Source organism: Ranitomeya imitator, chromosome 6, assembly GCF_032444005.1.
Source record: "Ranitomeya imitator isolate aRanImi1 chromosome 6, aRanImi1.pri, whole genome shotgun sequence".
In the NCBI taxonomy this organism is placed as follows: Eukaryota; Metazoa; Chordata; class Amphibia; order Anura; family Dendrobatidae; genus Ranitomeya; species Ranitomeya imitator.
In genome coordinates, this window is record NC_091287.1 from 461,134,984 (window position 1) to 461,156,674 (window position 21,691).

Here is a 21,691-nt window from a genome sequence, read left to right on the forward strand (position 1 = left end):
TTCCTTGCCTAAAGACTGCATTTTTCCACTCTCCCTGGTCCTGCAATTCCCTCTCACTTCCTAGGCTAAATGCAATTTGTATCTGATATAAAACATCAAAGCACAAAATTAGCCCTTACAAGGACTGTTGGTATGATGGATTAGCTTCAGCACCAGTATTAACACTAAAGGACTGGTGTCACGTACAGGATCGCAGCCTGCTGTGACATCTGCCTGAAGACTTGCCTCATAATTGTAACACAGAGGCTAGTGAGAGACTGCAACAACAGGACAGTGAGTAGTATTAACCCCGCGTTAGCTGTAAAAGATGATAGCCATGTTGCATGCTAATAATGTACTCGCTGGGGAGGAAATAGCGGATTCCCGAGCTGGAGCTACTAATTTCCGTGGCAGCAATAAAACCACTTCCATCTTGTCAATCACCACGCCATATATTCTTGGTGGCCCCTTTCTACCACATTATAGTGGTGGGTAACCAAGCTCTGCAATAATTTAAGGACAAGCAGCAGAATTAGTTTCAGCTGAACCCTATGTCAGAGACACCAAAGTTTACTATTCTAATGAGTCAGCTCACTGGTGCTGCACAGTGAGAAGCAAAGTCCTAGCTTGATACCACCAAACTGTAGAAGCTTTGCTCACTTAAGGTACCTTCACACATAACGATTTCATTAACAATATCATTGCAACGTCACGCTTTTTGTGACGTAGCAACGATCCCACTAACAATCTCGTTATGTGTGACAGTGACCAACGATCAAGCCCCTGCTGGGAGATCGTTGGTCGTTGGGGAATGATCAGGACCTTTTTTGGTCTCTGATTACCCGCTGTCATCGCTGAATCGGCGTGTGTGACGCCGATCCAACGATGTGTTCACTTGTAACCAGGGTAAATATCGGGTTACTAAGCACAGGGCCGCGCTTAGTAACCCGATATTTACCCTGGTTACCAATGTAAAAGTTAAAAAAAAAAACACTACATACTCACATTCCGATGTCTGTCACGTCCCCCGCCGTCAGCTTCCCTGCCCTGACTGTCAGCGCCGGCCGTAAAGCAGAGCACAGCGGTGATGTCACCGCTATGCTCTTCTTTACGGCCAGCGCTGCCTGACACAGTCAGTGCAAGGAAGCTGACGACGGGGGACGTGACAGACATCGGAATGTGAGTATGTAGTGTTTTTTTTTTAACTTTTACAATGGTAACCAGGGTAAATATCGGGTCACTAAGCGCGGCCTTGCACTTAGTAACCCGATGTTTACCCTGGTTACCCGGGGACTTCGGCATCGTTGAAGACAGTTTCAGCAATGCCGAAGTCATTCCCCTGATCGTTGGTCGCTGGAGAGAGCTGTCTGTGTGACAGCTCCCCAGCGACCACACAACGACTTACCAACGATCACGGCCAGGTCGTATCGCTGGTCGTGATCGTTGGTAAGTCATTTAGTGTAACGGTACCTTAAGTTAAGAGATATCTTTGATAACCGCACTATAGCAGAAATTTAAAGGCGGCTTTTCAGCTGCAATCAAAGGCCTCTGGAGACTATAAAGATCTACCTGACCTGTAAATGTCAGTAAGACAATAAACTGTTGTTTGAAATGTAAATATGTTACTGTTCGCAACTTAGTAAGGACTTACTGCTCCCCCTATATAGGATACTAAGGAGTGAGCATGAACTGTACCCATACAACGTTGTACCTATGGAATTGCCCCTTCAGAGGGCAGCTCCAGCTACACTCAGGAGCCATGGACTCTAAGCTGGCCCCTTCTGTTCCAAGTAATTCATTCAAGTGGGTGTTGTGGATCCCATGCCTGCCTTACTGCATTTCTTATGCTTACCATAGATATAAATGAACAAGTTTCTCATGTGTTCAATGCTCTGTTTATGTTACAAGTTAGACTCGTGGATGAGCTAAATTTAAGGAGGAGATGGTATGGCATCGTAGGCCGGCGTCAAACATAGCGTATAAAAATACGGTCTGCTTTTTACGGCCGAGACACGCAGAAATGTTCCAGAACAGTGATTCGTATGTCAACCGTGTGCAATGCGAGGACGCAACTTTTTTCTCAAAAAAGTATCCGTGTGTCATAAAGTATCCGCGTGTCATCTGTATGGCATCCGTATGGCGAGATTTCCTCGTCGGCTTGTAAAATGGACATATAATGGATTCATGGGCTCACATATCTGTGAAACATATATATAGTCTATATATGTATGTCAGTGAGACACACACACATATATATATATATATATATATATATATATATATATATATTTCATACAGAGCTAGATAGCAGAAAAGCCGGTAATTAATTTGTCGGCTTTTGCTAAATCATTACCAAACTCGACAGGATATGTGACAAGGTTTACATACATATTTTTATATATCCCTCCCTAATAATGTTAGTAGTGTGTGTGTCAAATTTTGGAGCTGTAGGTGATAAATTAAAGGATTAATTAACAGAACAAAATGGCGTGGGCTCCCACACAATTTTCTCTGTCAGAGAGGAAAGCCATTGACTGAGAGCAGATATTAATAGCCTAGAGAGGGACCATGGATATTAGCCCCCCGGCTAAAAACATCTGCCCCCAGCCACCCCAGAAAAGGCGCATCTCTATAAGATGCGCTTATTACGGCACTTGGCCTCTCTCTTCCCACTGCCCTGTAGAATTAGCATATTGGGTAATAAGGGGTTAATGACACCTTGCTATTGTAAGGTGACATTAGGCCTGGTTAATAACGGAGAGGTGTCAATAATCCACCTATCCATTATTAATCCAATAGTAGGAAAGGGTTAAAAATACACACACACATTAAAAATAAAGTATTTTAATGAAAGAATGAAACACACAGGTTTTAACATCTTTATTGCACGCTCAATCCAAGCGAAGCCCTCATTCTTCTGTAATAAAAAAATAAAAAAGCAACAATATCCCATACCTTTCCGCCGTATAGTCAAGTCCAAAGCAGTAATCCATATCTGGGGGCATTTGCATTTTGCAACTGGGAGCGCAGCTAATGTGGCTGCCCCGGCTGTAATCGACTGGGGAATGAATTAAATGCAGGGAAAGGAGCTTCGGTGACTAGCGGTGATGTCACCTAAGCTGCGCCCCCTGGCGGCATGAAATCAAATGAACTCTTCAGCCTGGGAAAATGCCAGCTGATTTTCCCACACAGCGCGTTGGGGCTATCCCTCTCATGGCGATCCACTGGTCAGCAGGTAATAATATGATGCTTTTACTTTTTTAATAAACGTTAGAGGTCCCCTGTACATATCTATACCTAATTTAGTCTAATTAATGCACTGGCACTTTATTAGGACTTACTACGTTTTGGTATAAATATTACCCAGAACACTGTGCAATATCTGCATACCCTTCATTTATTTATTTAGGGGCCATTTATATACATTTTACCTGCTGACGTAACTACATTCTGTAGGCAGCTTCATACTCACTCTGTGGAAACTTTCCCATACAATCCAGAGCTTGCTGGTGCACTTTTGCTTCACACTTCTTGTATTAGTTCATTTTTCTGTCTACAATTAATTATGCAGCTTCACCTATCATATGGATTGCTTTGAGTTCACTCTGCCTTGTTCCAATTCCCCTTTCTGTATAATCATGTGAATAATTTTTTGTTTTTTAAATTGTTATCAATAAAATTTCATAAATTTTACTTTTTGGTTTGTAACGGTCTATTCAGTAGGACTATCAGCTGTGTATCCACCAAATTTCTGCAAAACGCAGCTGATAGTCCCAATCCCATTTATAAGGCAAGAAATCACACTTATTAAACCTGACAGGGCACACCTGTGAATTGAAAACCATTCCCGGTGACTTCCTCTTGAAGCTCATCAAGAGAATGCCAAGAGTGTGCAAAGCAGTCATCAAAGCAAAAGGTGGCTTCTTTGAAGAACCTAGAATATAAGACATAATTTCAGTTGTTTCACACTTTTTTGTTAAGTATATAATTCCACATGTGTTAATTCACAGTTTTGATGCCTTCAGTGTGAATGTACAATTTTCATAGTCATGAAAATACCGAAAAATCTTTAAATGAGAAGGTGTGTCCAAACTTTTGGTCTCTACTGTATGTGTGTGTCAATTACATATGTATACTGTATATATATATATATACACTAGATGGTAGCCCGATTCTAACTCATCGGGTATTCTAGAATATGTATGCGTAGTGTATAGCACAGCCCACGTAGTATATTGCGCAGCCCACGCAGTACATTGCGCAGCCCACGCAGTACATTGTGAAGCCCACGCAGTACATTGCGCAGCCCATGCAATACATTGCGCAGCCCACGTAGTACATTGCGCAGCCCACGTAGTACATTGCACAGCCCACATTGTACATTGTGCAGCCCACGTTGTATATTGTGCAGCTCACATTGTATATTGCGCAGCCCATTTTGTATATTGCGCAGCCCACGTAGTACATTGCACAGCCCACGCTCTATATTGTGCAGCCCACGTAGTATATTGCGCAGCCCACGCTGTATATTGCGCAGCCCACATTGTATATTGCGCAGCCCACGTAGTATATTGCCCAGCAATATAGTATATTGCCCAACCACGTTGTATATTGCACAGCCCACGTAGTATATTGCACAGCCCATGTTGTAAATTGCGCAGCCCACGTAGTATATTGCCCAGCAATATAGTATATTGCCCAACCACGTAGTATATTGCACAGCCCACGTAGTATATTGCCCAGCCCACGTAACATATTGCCCAGTCACGTAGTAGTATATAACACAGCCCACGTAATATATTGCACAGCCCACGCAGTCTATAGCAATGTGGGCACCATATCCCTGTTAAAAAAAAGAATTAAAATAAAAAATAGTTATATACTCACCCTCCGTTGGCCCCAGATTGAAGCAGTTATCGACGCTTATCGCGCGCTCTGGTCTGAAGAGTGCATTGTGGTCTCGCCAGATGACGACTTAGCTGTCTCGCGAGACCGCACGTCATCATCTCGTGAGACCGCAATGCATGGAACGGTCACCGGGGCGTCACGAGGAGCCGGAAAGGCCGGTTCCTGATCTGGGGGGCCACCGGAGGGTGGTATATAACCATTTTTTATTTTTTTATTATTTTTAACATTAGATCTTTTTACCATTCATGCTGCATAGGCAGCATGAATAGTAAAAAGTTGGTCACACAGGGTTTATACCAGCGTTAACCAAGTGCGTTACACTGCGGTCAACGCTGCCATTAACCTTGTGTGAGCGCTGTCCGGAGAGGAGTATGCGGGCACCGGGCACTGACTGCGGGGAGGAAGGAGAGGCCATTTTCTTCTGGACTGTGCCAATCGCTGATTGGACGTGGCTGTTTTGCTGCGACCAATCAGCGACTTGGATTTCCATGACAGACAGAGGCCGTGACCAATGAATATCCGTGACAGACAGACAGAAAGACAGACAGAAAGACAGACAGACAGACGGAAGTGACCCTTAGACAATTATATAGTAGATATATATGCTATGTGTAGACATTTATTTTATCTACTCTATTCTAACCTGTCAGTGTGATTTTACTGTACACTGCACTGAATTGCCGAATTTTCTAAAGGACACCGGTGCGTATTTCTCGCAAGTCACCCTGATGATCCGTGTGCTGTGCGAGTTTTTCTTGCACCCATAAACTTTCATTAATGATTCTCGGCTGATATAGAGTTCAAATCGCAGCATACTGCGATTTCTCTCGCACGTATAATACGGCCGAGAAAACTACAGATGATGGGAGCTGCCCCATTGATTAACATTGGTCCCAGTACTATGCAATTTTTTATCGCATAGCACTCGCCCATATTACGGTCTAGTGCAGGGCCAGCATCAGCACCCAGCGTACCCAGGCAAGTGCCGGGGCCCTGGCGAGACAGGGGGGCCCATTCAGGGCTGGCGTTAGGGGCAGGCAGCTGCCTAGGGCCCCCGCTCCCCCAGGGGCCCTCAGCTAGCGGCACATCAGCAGCCGCTATGGGGCCTCTGTGAGGCAGGGGGGCCCGCCTGTTGCCAGCGCCAACTCCCCCGCCGCCGCATTGAACTATACCGGCGTCTGCCTGTAAACTTCAAAGCACATGATGGAGGAGAGAGTGTCACCTGACGCTCCTTCTCCCATCATTCCCCACTCTGCCTCTGACACTGCCGCTGCGGGTGCACAATGATGTCATCGCGCACTCGCTGTGTGACAGGCAGTGCAGCGGCAGCTGCCGAGACCGGAGCAGGGAGCAGCGCGGGCACGTTTAGAGGTGAGGAGTGTTTTTTTTTGTAACTACAACAGTGAGTACTGGACTATGAGGCCATTCTTGGGGGGAGGGGGGCTGTGCTGTATACTACATGTCTGTGCTATATGCTACATGGCTGTGTTATATACTACGTGGGCTGTGCTATATATTATGTGGGCTGTTATATGCTACGTGGGCTGTGCTATATACTACAAGGCTGTTCTATATACTACATGGGCCATGTTATATACTATGTGGCTGTGCTATATACTATATGTGATGTTATATGCTACGTGGGTTGTGCTATATACTACGTGGCTATGTTATATACTACATGTGCTGTATTATATACTATATGGCTGTGTTATATCCGATCATGAATTGGTATGTGTTAAAGGGGGGGCCTGCTGAGACTGAGACGGGGAGTTTGTATGTTCTCCCCGTGTTTGCGTGGGTTTCCTCCGGGTACTCCGCTTTCCTCCCACATGCCAAAGACATACTGATAGGGAATTTAGATTGTGAGCCCCATCGGGACAGTGATGATAATGTGTGCAAAAGTGTAAAGCGCTGAGGAATATGTTAGCGCTATATAAAAATAAAGATTATTATTATTATTACTCTTTCGCCCGGGGCCCTCAAAAACCTGGAGCCGGCCCTGGTCTAGTGTGACTCCAGCCTTAGAAAGACAAATGTCTGTGAACTCTGATAGTGTGAAAAGACAGCTCTTCAGCCATTTTTAAAGACACACATGTAATTTGTGTAAGGGCTATTGTTAAGTTTGGGGGGCATCAGCCCCCATAGGAGAACTACTAAGCCAGTAGAAGCAATCCTTCATCCCTGGGATTATATGGTGCTGGAGATCAAGGAAGCCAGCCATGGTCTTTTCTGTGGTCGCTGTCAGGACTACAGAGAAATCTGCTGCAGCCGCACGGGATATAGTGTCTTGCATGGTTCAAAAAGCTTGTGGTGCCATGCATGCCAAGGTCAAGGCTAAGAGGAGAAGTTTTAGGGGATGATGAGAAGCCCAGAGTCAATTGTAGGGCAAGTACAACATCTTTCCATTATCAATAATCCTGTACAAACCACGTTAGGGAAACAATGTTTTGTTTTTCTGTGCAATCTTGTGTGGGAAAATAATTATATGGAGTCAGGTGTCAAAATAATATTAATACCCTATAAAAATACAAAAAAATGAGGCAGAATAAAAAGTAAATCTAGACTTAATACACATTGTTAATAATCATGATAAAGAACTCTCATTTGTGAATACTTAAGGTCTAATAATTCTGAATTGCTATAAATACCACTAACATTATATTGCAGGATAATTTCTGAATTTATGGATATTGTTTCTTCACTTCTTGGAAAATCTTAAGCAGTATAATAAAACTTTTCAGAAAATATATTTTTGCATAATTGGCTACTAGTCTAACTGTTGGAAACAGTTTCATTTTATTTGGCACATTATGTTGTGTATAATTTATTTGTCTACATTTCTCAAAGTTAATGTTTGAGAATACAGTAAAATTCCACCACTCTGGCATCTCTGGGATCCTCATGATACTTAACTTTTTACTTGTATTATTATTATTTTTTGTTATAGCGCCATTTATTCCATGGTGCTTTAGATGTCAAAAGGAGTATACATAATATATGAGGTTTAACAATGATAAATGTAAGGTTATACACATGGGAAGAAGGAATCAATATCACCATTACACACTGAACGGGAAACCACTGGGTAAATCTGACAGGGAGAAGTACTTGGGGATCCTAGTTAATGATAAACTTACCTGGAGCAGCCAGTGCCAGGCAGCAGCTGCCAAGGCAAACAGGATCATGGGGTGCATTAAAAGAGGCCTGGATACACATGATGAGAGCATTATACTGCCTCTGTACAAATCCCTAGTTAGACCGCACATGGAGTACTGTGTCCAGTTTTGGGCACCGGTGCTCAGGAAGGATATAATGGAACTAGAGAGAGTACAAAGGAGGGCAACAAAATTAATAAAGGGGATGGGAGAACTACAATACCCAGATAGATTAGCGAAATTAGGATTATTTAGTCTAGAAAAAAGACGACTGAGGGGCGATCTAATAACCATGTATAAGTATATAAGGGGACAATACAAATATCTCGCTGAGGATCTGTTTATACCAAGGAAGGTGACGGGCACAAGGGGGCATTCTGGAGGAGAGAAGGTTTTTCCACCAACATAGAAGAGGATTCTTTACTGTTAGGGCAGTGAGAATCTGGAATTGCTTGCCTGAGGAGGTGGTGATGGCGAACTCAGTCGAGGGGTTCAAGAGAGGCCTGGATGTCTTCCTGGAGCAGAACAATATTGTATCATACAATTAGGTTCTGTAGAAGGATGTAGATCTGGGGATTTATTATGATGGAATATAGGCTGAACTGGATGGACAAATGTCTTTTTTCGGCCTTACTAACTATGTTACTATGTTACTATGTATGTAATAAAAAACAAGTACAGTAATCTTAAACAATACAAGTCATGACTGGTAAAGGAGGAGAGAGGACCCTGCTCGCGAAGGCTCACAATCTACAAGGGATGGGTGAGGATGCAATAGGCAAGGGCAGAGCTGGCTGTGCAGTGGTTTGGTGGATCGATTGTCACTGCAGGTTGTAGGCTTGTCGGAAGAGGTGAGTCTTCAGGGTCCTTTTGAAGGTTTCGATGGTAGGCAAGAGTCTGATGTGTTGGAGTAGAGAGTTCCAGAGTAGGGGTGATGCGCATGAGAAAGCTTGTATGTGATTGTGGAAAGAGGATATAAGAGGGGGTAGAGAAGGAGGTCTTTTGAGGTCACAGATGTACAGAGGAGACAGGCTGTGGATGGATTTGTATGCCATGGTTAAGGTTTTGAACTGGAGTCTCTGGGTAATAAGGAGCCAGTTAAGGGATTGACAGAGAGGAGAAGCTGGGGAGTAGCGGGGGGACAGGTGGATTAGTCAGGCAGCAGAGTTTAGGATAGATTGGAGGTGTGCGAGAGTGTTAGAGGGGAGGAGACAAAGTAGGAGGCTGCGGTAATCAAGGCAGGAGATGATGAGAGCATGTACTAGAGTTTTTGCAGATTCCAGGTTGAGAAATGTACAGATCCGGGAAATATTTTTGAGTTGAAGTCGGCTGGAAGTGGAAAGGGCTTGGATATGTGGTTTGAAGGAAAGATCAGAGTCAAGGATTACCCTGATGCAGCGAGTTTGTGGGACTGGGGAGAGTGAGCAGCCATTTACTTTTATGAATAGGTCTGTTGAGGGAGTCGAGTGAGATGGGACAAGATGATGAATTCTGTTTTGTCCATGTTAAGTTTTAGAAATCTAGCAGAGAAGAAGGATGAAATAGCAGACAGATATTCTGGGATTTTAATTAGGGAGGTGGTAGCTGGTCCAGAGAGGTAGATCTGTGTGTCATCAGCATAGAGGTTATACTGCAAGCTGTAAGATTCTATGAGCTGTGCCAGGCCGAAGGTCTAAATGGAGAAGAGCAGGGGCCCTAGGACTGAACCTTGCGGGACTCCGACAGATAAGGGACGAAGTGGTGTGTGAGTGGGAGACACTGAATGTCCGGTTTGTTAGGTATGACGTGATCCAAGATAGGGCCAAGTCAGCAATACCAAGAGATGAGAGGGCCTGTAGTAATAGGGAGTGGTCCACTGTGTCAAAGGCAGAGGACAGGTCCAGGAGGAGGAGGGCAGAGTAGTGTCGCTTGGCTTTGGCAGTCAGTAGGTCATTGGTGACTTTTGTTAGGGCTGTTTCAGCTGAGTGATGCGGTCAAAGAGGGAGCAGGAAGAGAGGTCGGAGGACAGTTTGAAATGGACATGTTGTTCCAGTAGTTTTGAGGCATCGGGGAGCAGTGATATGGGGCGCAATCTAGATACAGAGGATGGGTCAAGCGAGTGCTTTTTAAGGATGGGTGTGATTGAGGCATGTTTGAAGCATGAGGGGAAAACACCAGTTGTTAGTGATAGATTGAAGAGATGGGTTAGGGTTGGGATGAAGACTGTGGTGAGGTTTGGGATGAATTGGGATGGGATCAGGTCAAGTGCACATGTGGTGAGATGTGATCTCGAGAGTGGGGCAGAAAGTTCGTCTTCTGTGATGTACTTAAAGGGGGGAGAACACCATAGCAAAATCATCTGTTACAGGCAAAAATTCAACACTTACACAGAATCTTGACACCATTACAATCTCATAATTAGCACATATTCTATATGTTTTCAAATCGCCCACACTCCCACAGCTTGTCTAATTATCTAGAAACAGAGCAAGCTGGTTTATCATCTGTCCTTACTCGAAGATCCTGTAAACTAATGCAAAATCTGTAACAAGTCCACCCCCACACACCATATGTAATTTATAATAATAATCTCATATAAGATAGAGGGACCATTTGACTCACCATTGGACCTGGTTGCGTCTTCCATTTCTGTTTCCCCGGTTAGTTAAGCTACTGTGTTGCCCTTAACAACTTCTTCCCCAATAGCCAATGCAGTTTTGAATTCCTTTATCAGACATGATAAATTTCAGGTTCCCTTAACTCCTATTAGAAGGGGCATGACAAGATTGCTGCTAGTAATAATCAATTTGCTGAATAGTTGGCCATTTGCCTAACTGTCCGAAAAGTGAGAAAATCCCTAATATTTATGTGTTAAACCAGACTTAGACTAATTTACAGCAGGGATCATATGTTATACATCCACATGCCTGTTACAGCCAATCACTCGCTATGTACGTGGGTACATTTATACTATGAGATGGCTGAGACCAGTAATTGGCTGTAGAGGACACTAGGACGTACTAGATGTAATTATTGTAGCAAACTAAGCAAAAATTAGAACAACTGCATTGGGGCATCTATTGATTCAAATAGTGATTAATGGCTATTTTTTATTTTATTTTATGCCAGTTCCTTCTGTTAGGAATTTAAAAAGAACTGTGAGCAACCCCTTTAAGCTTCTGTAAAATGAATATTTGGAAAAGTGTAATAAATTATTTTCTACTAACCCTATGATATAAATGTGGATTTTTTTTTATTATTATTTGTACCCTAGACATCAGGCCATTAGGCACATCCAGACTGAAGCCCTGTTTTAAACTATTTATAAATATTAAGTAAAATGGTTTTATTTGTCTCACATTTTACTTTTTTTGTTGTTATTATATTGTTATTATTATATCATCATTATTCTGAAATGTTCTATGATTGGATATTGAGATCATGTTTGTTTTTCCACAAGGTGCTAATGTTCTTAGTATCGAACAATCACATCATTAACTCTTATTGACTCCAAGAATTCCCAAAAGGGCTTTTAGCCACCATTACTCAAAGCCAAGTAAAGACAGAAATCATTGGTAAAAGCTGTCATCTGTTTCTCCATCTCATTTTTGAAAATACTGAAATCTTTGTGGATCTGCAAACTATTACCAGGGAAAACTTCTTGTAAAGTCAAGAATATGATATACTCCTTTCCATATTTGTTAGAATCATTCAATAAAAGGTTATTTTATGATAACTTGTTGCAATAAAAGTTCTGTTTTGCTTTGGGTCATTTGGTTATACTGAGGGGATTTTTTTTGGCTAGGAGCCTGGCTTGCCGTGGTAAGTGGTAAACTCCGGAGATCAATGCCCTGCTGAGATTTAGACCATTGAGTCATTGGAGCATATCATCTAGTTTTATTTTTTTTCATCCATTGCGTTTAGAATACATTCATAAGGCAATGTTGCACATAAAATTATAATTAATTTTAAGTATGATATATAATCAATAGTTAAATATTACAATACTAGATGGTAGCCCGATTCTAGCGCATCGGGTATTCTAGAATACGTATGTAGTTTATTTATGAAGATTTTAGAATAATGCAATTTATACACAGGATTCGGCAGGCTGCGACAAATTAGTGAAGCGTGGTTCAAATCCTGCGCCAATTCGCGGCCGGACTGCGCCTGTCGCTGATTGTTCGCGGCTGGCCACGTAGTATATAGCACAGCCACAAAGTATATAGCACAGCCACGTAGTATAAAGCACAGCCCATGGAGTATAAAGCACAGCCCACGGAGTATATAGCACAGCCACGTAGTATATAGCACAGCCCACAGAGTATATAGCACATCAAAGTAGTATATAGCACTGCCCACGTAGTGTATAACAGCCTACGTAGCATATAACACAGCTCACGTAGTACATAACAGCCCACACATGCAGTATATAACACAGCCAACGTAGTGTATAACACAGCCCATGCAGTATATTGCACAGCCCACGTAGTATATTGCACAGCCCACGTAGTATATTGCACAGCCCACGTAGTATATTGCACAGCCCACATAGTACATTGCACAGCCCACATAGTAAATTGCACAGCCCACGTAGTAGATTGCACAGCCCACGTAGTACATTGCACAGCCCACGTAGTACATTGCACAGCCCATGGAGTATATTGCACAGCCCACGTAGTACATTGCACAGCCCACGTAGTACATTGCACAGCCCACGTAGTACATTGCACAGCCCATATAATACCTTGCACAACCCACGTAGTACATTGCACAGCCCACGTAGTACATTGCACAGCCCACGTAGTATATTGCACAGCCTACGTAGTACATTTCACAGCCCATGTAGTACATTGCACAGCCCACGTAGTACATTGCACAGCCCATGTAGTATATAACACAGCCCACGTAGTACATTGTACAGCTCACGTAGTATATTGCACAGCCACGTAGTACATTGCACAGCCCACATAGTATATTGCACAGACACGTAGTACATTGCACAAACAACGTAGTACATTGAGAGCGCTACAGTATACCACAGTACACCAACCTGACCAACAGGGGAACCAAGACAAGGGTAAAAGAAAACTCCACTCACAGAAAATATACTCTCACAAATAACAGAGGTATTCACCATGGTGTGAAGAAAGGGGGAAAAATAAGGCAGGTAAGGATGAGGAATTTCCAAGCGTACAAACCATGCGACTGTCACACGATAAACTCCTCCAGTTCTCCAGACACCAGTTCCTCACTCTCCAGGTCTATCTAGCAAGTGCTATCTCAGACAAGGATCAAGCCAGAAGGCCTAGCTTTTATAAGAGAGAGGAGTAGCTAACCAAGCACAGCTAAATGCAGGGATTGCCTTGCGCAGGCGTGTACTACGGAGGACAGAGAATAAACTTCAATCCAATATTGTGGCCAGCATGCAGCCAGCAGGTAAGGAAAGGGTGAATCAAACACCTGAAAACTCCACCCATATGACCGAAAACCAATCCCGCCAAATTCAGGTGACAGGTTCCCTTTAAAGTCACAGAGCCTATTTTTACTGGTGCATCAGGCGGCATTAATCTTCTTAAAGGGCCATTGTGAAACAGTGGGTCTCCTAAGCTGTTGTAGCCTATGCTGTGAGTGGATGGGATGCCAAGAATTACGACGCACCACAATATCCCTGTCATAAGATGTCCAGGGGGGACTCCTGAAAAAGTGTTGCATTGAATTCAAGGCATGCCCTGCTGCCAATTCATATGCACCCCAATAAACCTTTGAACCACATACTGGATGGGCACAGGAAAATCCACTTTACAATATGCATATTGTGCTCCATACTCCTTTGTTTTATACATTGACGGCAAGGCCAGCCCTGCTGCATAGTCAGTCATATGCACCCCATTAGGCCTTGGAACTCACATACTGGATGTGCCCATAAAAATCCACTACACAATATGCATTTTGTACTCCGTACTCCTTGGTTTTACACATTGGCGGCAAGGTCAGCACTGCTGCATAGTCAGTCATATGCACCCCATTAGGCCTTGGAACTCACATACTGGATGGGCCCAGGAAAATCCACTTCACAATATGCATTTTGTGCTCCATACTCCTTTGTTTTATACATTGGCGGCAAGGCCAGCCCTGCTGCATAGTCAGTCATATACAGCTCATTAGGCCTTGGAACCCACATACTGGATGGGCTCAGGAAAATTCACTCGTATTTTTTAATCTTACGATAGTTCCCTCTTTGCAAAATTATTTGCAGGAGAATTTTGCAATTTTATTTGACATGTTTTTAACACTAAGGTTCAGATACAGCTTTAACCCTTTTATCCCATATGACGTACTATCCTGTCGAGGTGACCTGGGACTTAATTCCCAGTGATGGGATAGTATGTTATAGTGGATCGGCCACGCTCATGGGGGAAGCGCGGCCATTCACGGCAGGGTGTCTGCTGACTATCGCAGTTGACATCCGGCACTATGTCCGCGACCGCTCCTGGCACATTAACTCCTGGTACACTGCGATCAAAGATGATTGAAGTGTTCTGACGGTATAGGGAAGCATCTCGCAGGGAGCGGGCTCCCTGCATGCTTCCCTGAGACCCTCGTAGCAACGCGATGTGATCGTTTTGCTTCAAGGGTCTCCTACCTCCTCCTCCCTGCAGGCCCAGATCCAAAATGGCCGTGGGGGGCCTTCTGGATCCTGCAGGGAGGTGGCTTTCAAGCGCCTGCTCAGAGCAGGTGCCGGGAAGCCTCCCTGCACTGACTGTCAGATCGCTGATCTGACACAGTGCATTGCAAAGTGTCAGATCAGCGATCTGATAATATATAGTGATGTGTCCCCCCCCCCCCCCGGGGCAATATATAAGTTAAAAAATATATATTTACATGTATAAAAAAAAAGAATTCTAAATAAAGAGAAAAAAAATATTGTTCCAATAAATACATTCCTTTATTTAAATAAGAAAAAACAATAAAAGTACACATATTTAGCAACGCCGCGTCTGTAACCACCTGGCCTATAAAACTGTCCCACTAGTTAACCCCTTCAGTGAACACCGTAAAAAAAAAACGAGGCAAAAAACGACGCTTTATTATGGGTTAGTAGGGGGTTTCTACTGTTTAGGCACATCGGGGCTCTGCAAATGCAACGTGATGCCTGCAGAGCAATCCATCTAAGTCTGCATTCCAAACGGCGCTCCTTCCCTTCAAGCTCTGCCATGCGCCGAAACGGTGGTTTACCCCCACATATGGGGTATCAGCGTACTCAGAACAAATTTTACAACAACTTTTGGGGTCCAATTTCTCCTGGTACCTTTGGTAAAATAAATCAAATTGGAGCTAAATTAAAAAATTTTGTGAAAAAAAGTTAAATGTTCATTTTTTTTTTTAAACATTCCAAAAATTCCTGTGAAACACCTGAAGGGTTAATAATCTTCTTGAATGTGGTTTTGAGCACCTTGAGATGTACAGTTTTTAGAATGGTGTCACACTTGGGTATTTTCTATCATATAGATGCCTCAAAGTGATTTCAAATGTGATGTAGTCCCTAAAAAGAAATGGTGTTGTAAAAATGAGAAATTGCTTGTCAAATTTTAACCCTTATAACTCCCTAACAAAAAAAAATCTTGGTTCCAAAATTGTGCTGATGTAAAGTAGACATGTGGGAAATGTTACTTATTAAGTATTTTGTGTTACATCTCTGTGATTTAAGGGCATAAAAATTCAAAGTTGGAAAATTGCAAAGTTTTCAAAATTTTCGCCAAATTTCCATTCTTTTCACAAATAGACACAAGTAATATCAAAGAAATTTTACCACTATCATGAACTACAATATGTCACGAGAAAAAAAAATATCAGAATCATTAGGATCCATTTAAGCATTCCAGAGTTATAACCTCATAAAAGGACAGCGATCAGAATTGTAAAAAGTGGCCTGGTCATTAACGTGCAAACCACCCTTGGGGGTTAAGGAGCTAAAAAAGGCAAATACTTGCAATACAAGGCAATTTTATTGTAAGCTACAAAATTCAAGGAATAGTATGATTGAATAGTGTTAGTGCGTACACTTTTGTATGTGTTAACATACACAGGTTAAGAAGTACATATGAGGATAAAATAAATATAGTGATTATGTATATATGAAGATTAACTACATACAGTAAAGTTAAATCATCACCAAGAGGCTTTTAACCCCTTTCCGACCTTTGACGCCACGTAGGCGTCATGAAAGTCGGTGCCAATCCGACCCATGACGCCTATGTGGCGTCATGGAAAGATCGCGTCCCTGCAGATCCGGTGAAAGGGTTAACTCCCATTTCACCCGATCTGCAGGGACAGGGGGAGTGGTAGTTTAGCCCAGGGGGGGTGGCTTTACCCCCTCGTGGCTACGATCGCTCTGATTGGCTGTTGAAAGTGAAACTGCCAATCAGAGCGATTTGTAATATTTCACCTATTATAACGGGTGAAATATTACAATCCAGCCATGGCCGATGCTGCAATATCATCGGCCATGGCTGGAAATACTAATGTGCCCCCACCCCATCCCACCGATCGCCCCCCCAGCCCCCCGATCTGGCCGGTACACTGCTCCGGCTCCCCTCCATCCAGTGCTCCGCTCCCCCCCGTGCTCTTGTCCGCTCCCCCCATGCTCCAATCACCCCCCCGTGCTCCAATCACCCCCCCTGCATTCCGATCCACCCCCCCGGTGCTCCGTTCCACCCCCCCGTGCTCCGTTCCAGCCCCCCCATGCTCCGTTCCACGCCCCCCGTGCTCCGTTCCACGCCTGCCGCGCTCCGAATCACCCCCCCGTGCTCCGATCCCCCCCCCGTGGACCCCCCCACCCCATCATACTTACCGATCCTGCCGGGGTCCCGTCCGTCTTCTCCCTGGGCGCTGCGATCTTCCAAAATGGCGGGCGCATGCGCAGTGCGCCCGCCGAATCTGCCGGCCGGCAGATTCGTTCCAAAGTGCATTTTGATCACTGAGATAGATTATATCTCAGTGATCAAAATAAAAAAAATAATAAATGACCCCCCCCCCTTTGTCACCCCCATAGGTAGGGACAATAAAAAAATAAAGAATTTTTTTTTTTCCACTAATGTTAGAATAGGGTTAGGGGTAGGGTTAAGGTTAGGGGTAGGGTTAGGGGTAGGGGTAGGGTTAGGGCTAGGGTTATGGTTAGGGGTAGGGTTAGGGTTAGGGTTAGGGGTAGGGTTAGGGGAAGGGCTAGGGTTAGGGCTAGGGCTAGGGTTAGGGCTAGGGTTAGGGTTAGGGGTAGGGTTAGGGCTAGGGGTAGGGTTAGGGTTAGGGCTAGGGTTAGGGTTTCGGTATGTGCACACGTATTCTGGTCCTCTGCGGATTTTTCCGCTGCGGATTTGATAAATCCGCAGTGCTAAACCGCTGCGGATTTATGGCGGATTTACCGCGTTTTTTTCTGCGCATTTCACTGCGGTTTTACAATTGCGATTTTCTATTTGAGCAGTTGTAAAACCGCTGCGGGATCCGCACAAAGAAGTGACATGCTGCAGAATGTAAACGCTGCGTTTCCGTGCAGTTTTTCCGCAGCATGTGTACAGCGATTTTTGTTTCCCATAGGTCTACATTGAACTGTAAACTCATGGGAAACTGCTGCGGATCTGCAGCGTTTTCCGCAGTGTGCACATACCTTTAGAATTAGGCTATGTGCACACGGTGCGGATTTGGCTGCGGATTGGCCGCTGCGGATTCGCAGCAGTATTCCATCAGGTTTACAGTACCATGTAAACATATGAAAAACCAAATCCGCTGTGCCCATGGTGCAGAAAATACCGCGCGGAAACGCTGCGTTGAATTTTCCGCAGCATGTCAATTCTTTGTGCGGATTCCGCGGCGTTTTACACCTGTTCCTCAATAGGAATCCGCAGGTGAAATCCGCACAAAATACACTGGAAATCCGCAGAAAATCCGCAGGTAAAACGCAGTGCCTTTTACCCGCGGATTTTTCAAAAATGGTGCGGAAATATCTCACACGAATCCGCAACGTGGGCACATAGCCTTAGGGTTAGGGTTGGAATTAGGGTTGTGGTTAGGGTTGTGATTAGGGTTATGGCTACAGTTGGGATTAGGGTTAGGGGTGTGTTGGGGTTAGTGTTGGAGGTAGAATTGAGGGGTTACCACTGTTTAGGCACATCAGGGGTCTCCAAACGCAACATGGCGCCACCATTGATTCCAGCCAATCTCGTATTCAAAAAGTCAAATGGTGCTCCCTCACTTCCGAGCCCCGATGTGTGCCCAAACAGTGGTTTACCCCCACATATGGGGTATCAGTGTACACAGGATAAACTGCGCAACAATTACTGGGGTCCAATTTCTCCTGTTACCCTTGTGAATCTAAAAAAATGCTTGCTAAAACATCATTTTTGAGGAAAGAAAAATGATTTTTTATTTTCACGGCTCTGCGTTGTAAACGTCTGTGAAGCACTTGGGGGTTCAAAGTGCTCACCACATATCTAGATAAGTTCCTTGGGGGGTCTAGTTTCTAAAATGTGGTCACTTGTGGGGGGTTTCTACTGTTTAGGCACACCAGGGGCTCTGCAAACGCAATGTGACGCCCGCAGACCATTCCATCAAAGTCTGCATTTCAAAAGTCACTACTTCCCTTCTGAGCCCCGACGTGTGCCCAAACAGTGGTTTACCCCCACACATGGGGTATCAGCGTACTCAGGAGAAACTGGACAACAACTATTGCGGTCCAATTTCTCCTGTTACCCTTGGGAAAATAAAAAATTCTGGGCTAAATAATTATTTTTGAGGAAAGAAAACGTATTTATTATTTTCACGGCTCTGCATTATAAACTTCTATGAAGCACTTGGGGGTTCAAAGTGCTCACCACACATCTAGATAAGTTCCTTTGGGGGTCTAGTTTCCAAAATGGGGTCACTTGTGGGGGGTTTCTACTGTTAAGCCACATCAGGGGCTCTGCAAACGCAACGTGACGCCCACAGAGCATTCCATCAAAGTCTGCATTTCAAAACGTCACTACTTCACTTCCGAGCCCCGGCATGTGCCCAAACAGTGATTTACCCCCACATATGGGGTATCAGCGTACTCAGGAGAAACTGGACAACAACTTTTGGGGTCAAATTTCTCCTGTTACCCTTGGGAAAATAAAAAATTGCAGGCTAAAAGATCATTTTTGAGAAAATAATTTTTTTATTTTATTTTCATGGCTCTGCGTTATAAACTTCTGTGAAGCACTTGGGGGTTCAAAGTCCTCACCACACATCTAGATTAGTTCCTTTGGGGGTCTAGTTTCCAAAATGGGGTCATTTCTGGGGGATCTCCAATGTTTAGGGACACAGGGGCTCTCCAAACGTGACATGGTGTCCGCTAATGATTGGAGCTAATTTTCCATTTAAAAAGCCAAATGGTGTGCCATCCCTTCCGAGCCCTGCTGTGCGCCCAAACAGTGGTTTACCCCCACATATGGGGTATCAGCGTACTCAGGACAAACTGGACAACAATATTTGGGGTCCAATTTCTCCTATTATCCTTGGCAAAATAGGAAATTCCAGGCTAAAAAATCATTTTTGAGGAAAGAAAAATTATTTTTTATTTTCATGGCTCTGCGTTATAAACTTCTGTTAAGCACTTGGGGGTTTAAAGTGCTCAATATGCATCTAGATAAGTTCCTTGGGGGGTCTAGTTTCCAAAATGGGGTCACTTGTGGGGGAGCTCCAATGTTTAGGCACACAGGGGCTCTCCAAACGCGACATGGTGTCCGCTAACAATTGGAGCTAATTTTCCATTCAAAAAGTCAAATGGCGCGCCTTCCCTTCCGAGCCCTGCCGAGTGCCCAAACAGTGGTTTACCCCCACATATGAGGTATCGGCGTACTCGGGAGAAATTGCCCAACAAATTTTATGATCCATTTTATCCTACTGCCCATGTGAAAATGAAAAAATTGAGGCGAAAAGAATTTTTTTGTGAAAAAAAAGTACTTTTTCATTTTTACAGATCAATTTGTGAAGCACCTAAGGGTTTAAAGTGCTCACTAGGCATCTAAATAAGTTCCTTGGGGGGTCTAGTTTCCAAAATGGGGTCACTTGTGGGGGAGCGCCAATGTTTAGGCACACAGGAGCTATTCAAACGCGACATGGTGTCCGCTAACGATGGAAATAAGTTTTCATTCAAAAAGTCAAATGGCGCTCCTTCCCTTCCGAGCCTTACCATGTGCCCAAACAGTGGTTTACCCCCACATGTGAGGTATTGGTGTACTCAGGAGAAATTGCCCAACACATTTTAGGATCCATTTTATCCTGTTGCCCATGTGAAAATGAAAAAATTGAGGCGAAAAGAATTTTTTTGTGAAAAAAAAGTACTTTTTCATTTTTACGGATCAATTTGTGAAGCACCTGGGGGTTCAAAGTGCTCACTATGCATCTAGATAAGTTCCTTGGGGCGTCTAGTTTCCAAAATGGGGTCACTTGTGGGGGAGCTCCAATTTTTAGGCACACGGGTGCTCTCCAAACTTGACATGGTGTCCGCTAAAGAGTGGAGCCAATTTTTGATTCAAAAAGTCAAATGGCGCTCCTTCCCTTCCAAGCCCTGCCGTGCGCCCAAACAGTGGTTTACCCCCACATATGAGGTATCAGCGTACTCAGGACAAATTGGACAACAACTTTCGTGGTTCAGTTTCTCCTTTTACCATTGGAAAAATAAAAAAAATTGTTGCTAAAAGATAATTTTTGTGACTAAAAAGTTAAATGTTCATATTTTCCTTCCATGTTGCTTCTGCTGCTGTGAAGCACCTGAAGGGTTAATAAACTTCTTGAATGTGGTTTTGAGTACCTTGAGGGGTGCAGTTTTTAGAATGGTTTCACTTTTGGGTATTTTCAGCCATATAGACCCCTCAAACTGACTTCAAATGTGAGGTGGTCCCTAAAAAAAATGGTTTTGTAAAAAACGTTGTAAAAATGACAAATCGCTGGTCAAATTTTAACCCTTATAACTTCCTAACAAAAAAAAATTTTGTTTCCAAAATAGTGCTGATGTAAAGTAAACATGTGGGAAATGTTATTTATTAACTATTTTGTGTCACATATCTCTCTGGTTTAACAGAATAAAAATTCAAAATGTGAAAATTGCGAAATTTTCAAAATTTTCGCCAAATTTCCGTTTTTATCACAAATAAACGCAGAATTTATTGACCTAAATTTACCACTATCATGAAGCCCAATATGTCACGAAAAAACAGTCTCAGAACCGCTAGGATCCATTGAAGCGTTCCTGAGTTATTACCTCATAAAGGGACACTGGTCAGAATTGCAAAAAACGGCAAGGTCTTTAAGGTCAAAATAGGCTGGGTCATGAAGGGGTTAAACATCATCTGTCTGGAATATCAGAGACGCAACATCAAGACAGAGAACCCCACAAATGTGATTGTCTGAATGCATTCGGTATAAAGTATTTTAATCTCGATTACAAATCACCATTTGCATATTCGCCATTTGAACATTTGAGGCAGACAAAGTTAAGATTCGCAAGGAGAGAAACAAATATAGTGGACAAAGCTATATTTTTAATGAACTACTGAGGCAAAGTAACAGCATTGCTTTATCAAATTTATATGAAGTGTATTGTGTCCAATGCTAGCAACCAGGCAACACAAAAAGGAGGTTTTCAAGTG